Consider the following 10,637-nt stretch of genomic DNA (forward strand, 5'->3'; position numbering starts at 1 on the left):
CACAGGGGAGACGGCTGTCAGCTTAAAGGACACATGTCCCTCCAGAGGCAGAAAGACAAGGAATCCAAAGCACGTGAGGAGAAATGAGCCCCGGGAAGGAGAAGGGACAATTGAAAAGAACAGATGTAGACACAGGTCATTTTAGGTGGGTAAGCATGAGCTGGGAGTTCTTATCTACATTCCCTTGTTGCGGAAGATAAAGTCAGTTGCGGAAAGTGAAGAGGGAGGAGGTAGCTTCTGGCGTTTGAGGAAAATCAGGAGGATTTAAGGGAACCTGCGGCAAACACTGCCTGGAAGGCAGCAGGTGCTGCTGGCCATGAGAAGGAGAGTAATGAGATCATGAATTTCTATTGATGCCAATCTGTGTGTGCGATGGAGTGTGTCTGTGGCCTGAGTGACACCGAGAGGACAAAGGTGGGCAGCTCCAACCTGAAGGGTCAGCTGTTGCCATGACCCCCAGCCCCCCAATTTCCAGGGAGGAGTCACTCCTTTCCCCTGGCGTTGAGAAAGGGGCGATTCTGACACCTTCTGGAAGGTTCGGTCTTTCATGAGAAAGAACCACGAAGTGTGAGACCCTACTGTGTGCAAAAGAAGCCGTGTGCTAGGAGCTGCGGTTGCAACGAGAAGTAAGGTTTAAAACAAGGACCTTCTGGGGGCGCCTGGGTGGCTCACTCGTTAAGCGCCTGCCTTCGGCTCGGGTCATGATCCCGGGGTCCTGCGATTGAGCCCCGCATCGGGCTCCCTGCTCAGCCGGAAGACTGGGAGCAGACATTCCCCAGGGAGGGCCTCCCTGGAGGGCGCTTTGGCGAGTCCGGACTTCAGAGCTTGAGAGAATGCCCCAAGCTTAGAAAGCACAGAACCGCGGAACATTATTGGAGAGGGAGGGTAAAGGTAAAATCAGAACCTGTTCGCTTAACGTGGAGAAGAGAAGCTTCATTTTTATCTCCACTCATCAAAAAGTCCAGCAGTATGGGGCGCTACCCGGCGAGCAAGGTGAGTATTGTTCAATTATTAATGTTGTTGGTAACGAACAGAATGGACAGCCTCCCACTGTTAAGCACGTCCTGCAGGCCTCCCCTTACTGTGAGTCCCGTGGGGGGCAGGAACATCACTGTCCTCTCCCCGAGCGCCAGCCGTCCTACCGGGACTTCCTGGGCTGGCGTGAGGGTGAAGGAGGTCACGTGTTGGGATGTGGGCTCCACGAGGGCAGAGATTTTTTTTACCCGTTTGTCCATCAGTGAATCCTTCCTTACCACCCAGAACCAAGCCTGGCCCACAGGAGACACTCGAGAAAGCCTTGCTGCTGAGTGACTGCTCCCAAGTGGTGGCTACTCTAAACACTGGAAGGCACAGCGGGTCGGTACGAATATGGAATGATTCGCGACATGCCCTGGGCACCGGCATAAGAGGGAACGAGCTACAGAGCCCCTTTTAGCAGCGTGCGTGGTTGATCTGCTATTTTTCCTCTGAAAATGGAGTTTGATTTCCCGCCTATCTTTAATGTAAGTCCCGTTAAGGTTTGGTTATGTGGCATAAAGCTAACGGAGGTTTGAAACCCAGATGTGCCTATAAAGTTCCCGTGGATTACATGGCAGCCACCCTCCTGCTGGCAAACGCAGGAGCATCTGAGGGGACGCGCCCTGCCATGTCGGGGGAGAGGGAGCAGAGTGGCCTGGCCGCCTGCACCCACGGTCTCCCTGAAGGGGTGCTGCCTGCCGTCCTTGCTGAGCCCAGCAGCACGGACTAGATGTGTCACCTTGGAACATTCCTGACCCTCTTTATGCCACAGTGTCTTCTCTAACATACGGTCACTGAGCACTTGGCTCCGGAAGACACCGTCCCTGTTACGAAGAGGAAAAGGACAGATGCCATTCTCAGGGAGCTCGCCATCTAGTCAGTATGAAACTACAGAGAACTTCAAGCCACAAAACCCCCAAGTCCCCCCAAATCCTTAAACATGTTACAAAATTTCTAGTTACAACAATGTAAAAACTCTTTTAGGAAAAAAAAAAATCACATATTTTTTTGATATTGTAACTTCTGTGAGTCCCATACTATTTTGAACATACTAAGGAACTGATCAAAGGGATGCACTGGTGAGATGAAGTTATCTTCACCTAACTGAACTTGCTTCATACATGAGGATTTGTACATTTCCGTTCTTGTTCAGCGGGGAACTCTGAGGATCCCTACACAGAGGCTGTGCACCCAGTGCCGGAAATAAACATCACTAAGCTCCTGAGCTGGCAGCCGGGGGCCCAGCGTGGCCCAAAGTGGATCCCAGCCCGGTTGTCGGGGCCAAGTTCTAGTGCTCATATGGCGTGGACGCCCGTCCTAGGAAACCTTAAACTACCAGCCCCGTTTAAAATCTTCCTGGCTCTCCTCTTTGTGGAGGGGGAGGGAAAAGATTTCTGCAGCTCTCCTGACTACTGTATTTGGTCCACAACTGCTTGGAGGCTTGCCCTATCAGCTGGATCATTAAAAGCCAGGCCCCGGGCTGGAGAGAAAGACATACAAACAAGCAGGGGTACCAGAGCCGTAAGCAGAGGAGAGGCTCGTGCCCAGCGCTGAGGAAGTGCTTTTGGTGGTCATCCCAGAGCAGGGATGAATGAGGTACCCAGAAAAGACCTTGACAGTATTTTCTTAATCATGTAAAAGAGTACAATCTCCTTAAGTAATGCTCCCTACCTCCTTCAAACCTGTAGTACACATTTCCATTCATTCTTTCATCAAACCTTGACTGAGTCAAGATAATGTCGACATATCCTCAAGGTGAAATACCGTTCATTTATTTACAACACTTCTGAAGAAGTTCTGACGTGTTTACCATATAATAGCACGTGATAATGGCAGGTGATAAATGAAACCATTCCAATTAAGTACAAATATATATGCATTTTAAAAGCCTGGAAGGATTCACGCCAAAATGCCAGTAAGTGGCTGTCCCAGGGAGGTGAGGGTTACTGGTCATCTTTACACTTCAGTGCATTTCACCAATTTTGCCAAAAGCATTGAGTAATTTTTAATAATGTGAACCTTGACTGTGTGTCAGGCTCTGTGCTGGACTGTGGGGGCCAAGGCCCTGGGGCACGTAGGGAGGCTGACCTGGAAACACAAGTCACAAGCATGCCAGGACTGCAATAGAAGCCGAGAGAAGGGGAGGTACCCAGGGGCTCGAAGCAGGTAGGAGAGCGTTCCCGAGGAGGTTACCTCTGGGTGAGGTGTTCAAGGTGAAGAACTGTTCACCAGGTAGAGAAACGCGAGAATCATGTTTCAGAAAGAGAGAACAGCATTCACTGATCTAGGAGGGTGTCCTGTAGAAAAATGATCTAAATAATTACCAACGGTTAACGCAGGTGAAGGGTAAGCCTGTGGGGAAAAGTGCTTATCCTCACAGACAATCCAGGAAATACAAAGGGAAGGCACCATGAGATGCTGTTCCACCCACCAAAGTAGCCAAGAAGAAGAATGACTTACAGCAGGCGAGGGATCCTGGAGAATCAGTCACTCCGCTGGACAGCGGCACGGGACCCGCCATTCTAGGAGGCAACACGGGGTATTAAGCGTTTAGTCTCGCTGCTCCTCCTACTGGCCCAGGAACCCTCAACTCCTACAAGGCTGAATTCTGCACAGTTGGATTTGAGGTGTGGACAGAGATCTTTGCACTCAGATCCTCACAATGATTCTATTCGTTCACTTCTTCATTTCGGGGAGTGGGTTCACCGCATTACTATGTTACATCACTGACACGTGGGATCATGCATTTTTTGTACAGATCAAGCAGTATGTGATCAGTGATTTAAAAAACCCGAGTTAAGTGTACACATTCCATTTCTACAGTACGTGGCCTTTCCAGTGCATTTCATCCTCCTGATCTCATTCGATCCTCATCACCTTCCCCCAAGTTGGGCAGGGCAAGCCTTATTCTGGGAAAAGCCACTTGGCTTGCAGGCTCCTCCCCTGCACCTGCCTCGGAGAACCTGATGCATCCTTAGGCCCTGGAAGGTGCAGCCCCTAGGACCTTGGCATCTCCCTCCACCACCACTGGCCACCACAAGTTCATCTGTAGCATCAGAGTAGAACCAGCCTTACACATCCACTAGTAGGGAAGAATGACATCCGTTTTAGAATAATGGATCCAGAGGAAGCCACAGAGGATCAGAGTTTTGGTGATTTTTTTTTTTTTAGTATCATACATCAATGCTGAATTTGTCCCAAATGGGTCTGTAAATTTTTCTCATTTCCTCAGAGTCCCCTAATACACAACCCAGAGGCTCAGCACACACTCAGCTACAATTACTTAACTGATGTATTGAGAGAACCCCTGGAAAATCGAATCTGATTTAAGAATAAAAAAACAGGATCACAAACCAGACGAAAAAAGGAATAAAAAATTGATATGCTCTACTTTTTTCTCTTTTCCAAGTATTCCATAAATTACAGTTATGTTGCAAAATGATGTCTAACATGCAATTTGATAAGCACGTGTTGACCGAACACTCACTCTGTGCTGTGTGGTGAGAGAGGGGAGCGCGGATGAGCTGCAGGCTCTTCCCTCGAGTTGCTGTCCAACATGGAATGCTCGTCTGCCCGATTTCCAGACATCTCGTCTCCGCCCCGGCCGACTCCACTAAGCTCTCTGCCCCACAGGCTGTGCCGCATTACTGAATGGTTTCACTGCCTGGGTGGACGAGAATTTGTTTTTGCGTCTTGATGACAGCATCTTGACATCCTTCCATTAAACCACATAACGCAGGTAGGTGTGTGTAGCTGGTCGTCTCCTCTTTGCTGGCTGCCATGAGTTATGAGAGGCGTAACTTCAGACTCTTCACTTTGAACTGCACTTCTCTTCCCGCTCTCATATACGTCTGCGCTGACGAACGCAAGGCTTCATCACAGACTAACTTCTGATCCCCACAAGCAATGACCTGGCTGAACCACCTTTGGCACTTTGATCCCCTTCAGGAAGAAACAATGGTTGAAAATCACGAAGATCAACCGAAGAGCTACTGGTAGAAGGTGCTCAGCGGACTACATGAGCGATAAACAGAGGATAACTGTGAATAGCTTACACCCACCTTCACTGTGTGCTTGGCGCTGTGCTAGGCTCACTGTAAACATTTTACGTAGACATCACAACAGCCCTCGGAGGGCAGTGACCATAGCTCCATTTTAAAGACGGGCAAAGGGACTTCAGAAAGTAGAAAACAGGGCTAGGATTCCAGCCTTGCATCTGGCTTGTATCCACTAAATGCTGTTAAACTCTATTTTAAAAAAAGAAGTTGCAATTCCTGTTTTTAATATGTCTATTTATACGTCTACATCTATGTACCTATTTATCTGTATCTACACGTGTATGTTCGTATAGATGTATACATACAGTACGTCCTTACATTGCCAGGAACCGAGGCAATTTTAACCAACAGCCTGACATTTCCATAGTTAAGATGGGTCTGAATTCATTTTGTTGAGAGCCCCTGCTTATTACCTGAGCAGTTGCCACAGCCTTAAACAAAACAAAACAACACAAAACAGGCCTGTCTGCATTCTTCTGACTCTGCCTAGTTCTCAGGGCCTTTTCAAGCGGGTCCTGAGGAACTCAGAAGGGACAGGCTCAGGGACACAGCTAGTCGCCATGACAACTGCCAGGCCTACAGCCCTCAGCTTGCAGGTGGTCAGAAAGGTGTGGAGTCAGGTGGCAGACCCCGGGGGGGGGGGGGTGCTTCCAAGGCCCTTTCCTCCCCTCTGGAGCAACCCCGTGGTAGAGGCTAAGGGCCCCCTCGCCGGCCTGGCCAGCCTGGACCGTGTTTTCTTTACTCATTCTTTTTTTGGAGGAGGGCGGGCAGGTTGAGAGAGGTGGGTCTCTGTCATTTCTACTTGCGAAAGGCAAGAAGATAATTTCTTGCTGGGGAAACAGAGCTGGGCAGAACGGCGGGCCCTCCCCCTCCCCCTCCCCACTCACCCGAGGCCCTCCCTCCTTCACGGAGGGATGCATCTGCGCAAGCTCCCCGCTGGGGGTTGATGGGAAATCCCTCCTGGGGGATGATGGGAAGCTTCTTGGTGAGTGATGGGAAGAGCTCACTGGTAGATGATGGGAAACGCCTCCTGGTGGATGATGGGAAGGGCTGGCTGGGGGATGATGGGAGACCTTGCAGGTGAATTATGGGAAGTGTCTCCCTGAAAAGGTTTTTAAGAGGTAAAAGAGGATTTCTTCCCTTTTTTCCAGTGAAGAAACCCGCTTCTGCTGGTGTTCTCACCCTTTTGCCCCTCATGCCCACGAAGAAAGGAAGAGGACGAGTTAAGGAAGCATTTTGAGGGCCTTCCTTTGGAGTTTGGAAGTGCTGCTTTTGTGACTTCCGGGCACTTCGGGGTCACCTGGGAGTCAGGGGTCAGGGAGTCCGGGGCTGCCAGGAATCAGCCTGGCCTGATGAAGTCTTCCCGGTACTCCCCGGGTCTCTCAGAGGGGGGGGAGCCTAATCTGAGCTCTTCTGGGCGGAGGGGTTTGGATCAGGTCCTGTGTTGCTGGGGGAGGCTAGGGACGCGGTCCTGTTGTTACGCCGTGTTACCTTATGTGGGCAATTGTTAAACCTGCAGTGTAGTGAAATTACTGTAGATTGAGAGATTTTTGGGGGGAGGGGTAACGCTGACTAATTTGCATGAGATGTAAATCAAGTTGTAAATTTTAGAATTCACTAGTGCTATCTATGGCTAGGCACCCAGCTGCTTGCCAATGGATGTGATTCTGAACAGGCTTTGCTTAAGCCCCTTCTGGTTTTTGTTTGTTTTGTTTGTTTGTTTTTTCAATCTAAGGCTAATTGAGCCAGTGGTTCTCTGCTTGGTAGATGGTTTAAAGCCACTCCCAGAAAAACCACAGTTATTCCTTTAAATCAGAGATTTGGGAGGCAGTAGAGTGTAATGATGAAGAGTAATGGCTTTGAATCCCATTGGCTGTGTGAACTCGAGCAATGACTTTACCTCTTTGTGGCTTTCTTTCCTTAGCCATACAGTGGGGGAATGACAGCGAGGATTTAATAAGATAATTCATATAAAACTCTTAAAACACAGCCAGCACAGAGTCAGAACTTAGCAAAACTTGATTACTGTCATTGTTAGAGCAAATCTGAATGTTGAATTTCTGACATTCATTTTCACATGCAAAAAAGCTAAAATGTATTTTTTTTATTTACATTTTTTTTAGATTTTATTTATTTATTTGAGACAGAGAGAATGAGAGACAGAGAGCATGAGAGGGAGGAGGGTCAGAGGGAGAAGCAGACTCCCCGCCGAGCAGGGAGCCCGATGCGGGACTCGATCCTGGGACTCCAGGATCATGACCTGAGCCGAAGGCAGTCGCTTAACCAACTGAGCCACCCAGGCGCCCGCGAAAATGTATTTGAATTACCAATTACCATTCCAGACTTCTAGCATTTAAAATATTTTTGACATTTTATGTCCACAATAGCCAAACTGTGGAAAGAGCCAAGATGTCCATCGACAGATGAATGGATAAAGAAGATGTGGTATAGATATACAATGGAATATTATGCAGCCATCAAAAGGAATGAGATCTTGCCATTTGCAACGAAGTGGATGGAACTGGAGGGTGTTATGCTGAGCGAAATAAGTCAATCAGAGAAAGACATGTATCATATGACCTCACTGATATGAGGAATTCTTAATCTCAGGAAACAAACTGAGGGTTGCTGGAGTGGTGGGGGGTGGGAGGGATGGGGTGGCTGGCTGATAGATATTGGGGAGGCTTTGTGCTATGGTGAGCACTGTGAATTGTATAAGACTGTTGAATCACAGACCTGTACCTCTGAAACAAATAATACATTATATGTTAAAAAAAAAAAAAAAGAAGAAGATAGCAGGAGGGGAAGAATGAAGGGGGGGAAATCGGAGGGGGAGATGAACCGTGAGAGATGATGGACTCTGAAAAACAAACTGAGGGTTCTAGAGGGGAGGGGGGGTGGGAGGATGGGTTAGCCTGGTGATGGATATTAAGGAGGGTACGTACTGCATGGAGCACTGGGTGTTATGCACAAACAATGAATCATGGAACTCTACATCAAAAACTAATGATGTAATGTATGGTGATTAACATAACAATAAAAAATAAAATAAAATATTTTTGACATTTTATTATAAAAAGACACCTACAGCTTCCCTGCGCCAACAGCCTCCAATGCTTAATTGTGGTAAATATGGCAACTGCCAAGTATAATGAAGATCATGATCATCTTTTTCCCAAACACCTCACTTTTCCCCACAAGAAAAACTGTTAAATTTTGGTGTTTACAATCTTTTTTCTTTGCAACTAACAAATAATGCTAATTGTAGGGTCTTGTGTGTTAATTTGCTTGTAAATTGTTTCTTTTTTCAGTAAGTGATGCGTTTGGACCTGAGATTTGGTTAAGATCACTATCTTCCATTATGTCATTGTTTCTGAGGGAAAGACTGCAAAGTATGTGTGCTCTGGAAGATCTGTGGATGCTTCCCCTCATGGGTTTGGCATCTGTAAGGCTGTCGGCAAGATCAAAATGTTTCCTCAGCCACTCCTCCACCTACCCCCACAGCAACAACAAACAACACATCTTGGGGTGGGTGTGAGGGGAAATTTCTTTTAATGATATGTGATTTCTTTGTAATATTTTTATTGTTAACATTATGTAGCTATCATAATAAATAACAATACATTAATAAAATATTATCTTTGATCCCCATGGCAGCTCCTTGAGATAGGAAGGGCTTATCCTCCCCAGTTTACAAAATAGGAATCCGAGGTTCAGAGGGCAGGTGAATTGCCTGAAGTCACCAAAGCCATCGGAACCCAGAATTAGAACTTGGGCATTCTAGCTCTAGGAGAGTAATGTTTTCAGTGAACAATGATGACTTTAAGACCTGTTTCCCCTCCATTTAGCTCAGTTTTTTGAGTACTTAAATATTAGGTTTAAAGAAATAAAATGATTGGGTTATTATTGTTCAAGGTATTAAAACCCAAAACCCAACAATATTGAGATTTGAGACAACACAGTTATTTGTGTAACTTGCAAATGTGTAATTATACAAATGTACAAGGGCCAAACCATATAGAAGAACAAAACTCTGACCCATAAGCTACAGCCTAGGAAACCAACCCATTATCTACAGTAACCAGTCCAGGAAGCCAGTGTGCTGTAAGTCAGACTTGTAGGAAGTCAGTCTGCTATCTCCACCAATTGATCTAGGAGCAAACAATAACCCCTGTAACAATTGGCCAGGACTTGACTAATACCTGAGCAATTCCTTAATCTTTGTCCCCACTTCCAGCTTAGGACCAACCAGAGAAAGTTCAGTTTGCATTGCTAACCAATCATCTAGATAACCACTTCTAGATAACCACCTACAGCTTCCCTGAGCCAATAGCCTCCAATCAGGGCACACCTGGAGCCCCCTCTCGTTTCCACTGTAAGCTTTGCCGCCCCTCCACCTGCCTGTGAGTCTGCCAAAATGCAAGTGATGATGGCTGACTTCCTTGCTAGGGCAAGCTCTGAATAAATGGTCTTTGCGTGTTCATTTGGGTGGTCTTTGTCTATTTACACATACAAAATAGAGGTTCTTTTAAGTACCACTGATGAAGAAAGACCTCAACCATATTTCCATCTCACCCGGGATATAAAGGCCCCGATGGACTGGATTTCACTGGCTTGGCTGAGCATCTACTGGGTGAAAAACACTTTTCTAGGTGCTGTGGGGGCTGATAGCTAGCTAGATGGATGATAGATAGGTGGATAGATGACAAGCAGGTAGACGATACATGGAGTTGAAGTCCTTTCCTCCTTGGGGTATAGAGGGGACTGGACTCAGGCTCGGGGTGGAGAAGGGATGTCAAACTCTGAAGGGCATCCGTGTGGACGCGCCTCTGCTAAGAGGTTAGAGCTGACTCCTTGCGTCAGGAGGTTTATAAACACGAGAAAAGCTCTCGGCGGACGTATCTCTCTGGACTGCCAACACCGAAGGGTCAGAAGAGCCCAGAAGGTGACGAGGAGGGGGCAGGGCCCATGGAGGGACCCAAGAAGCCAAGGGGACGGGTCGGATGGGGCAGTGCCCAGCGCCAGGCAGAGGTGAAGCCCTGTCCAGAGCTGGTCTCTGTGCGTCTTCTGTGCACCACGTCTTTATTGGCCCTGGTGCAAAGGTGGCTCCTCGTTAGAGCATCACCCAGCAGCCGACTGCAGGGTCCCGGGGCCAGCCACATGGGGTCCAGGTTAGACAGCTAGTGGGTACCAAGTCCGTCCCAAGTCCCGTCCCCTCCCTCTGCCCGGGCGGCGACTGGTCGAGGTACCCGTCGCGTTGCTATGATAGCACCGAGAGCTGCCAGCGGCTCCGCCCCGCGCCTTCCCACCCCGCCCCTTCCCGCCCCAGGCCACGCCCCCTCTCTTCCGGGGCGGTGATAGGCCGGGGCGCCCCTTCCCGTTGCTATGACAGCACCCGAACGCCGCCAGTGGCTCCGCCCGGCGCCTCCCCACCCCTCCGCCCGCGGGGAGGCGGGGCAGGCCGCGTGTCCATGGCGACGGCGGACGCGGCGCTGCGGGCGGCGGGGACCTACCGACTAGAGACGCGCTGGTGGCGGCGAGGACCGAGAGCGGGGCGAGGCC

Source organism: Neomonachus schauinslandi, chromosome 1, assembly GCF_002201575.2.
Source record: "Neomonachus schauinslandi chromosome 1, ASM220157v2, whole genome shotgun sequence".
NCBI lineage: Eukaryota > Metazoa > Chordata > Mammalia > Carnivora > Phocidae > Neomonachus > Neomonachus schauinslandi.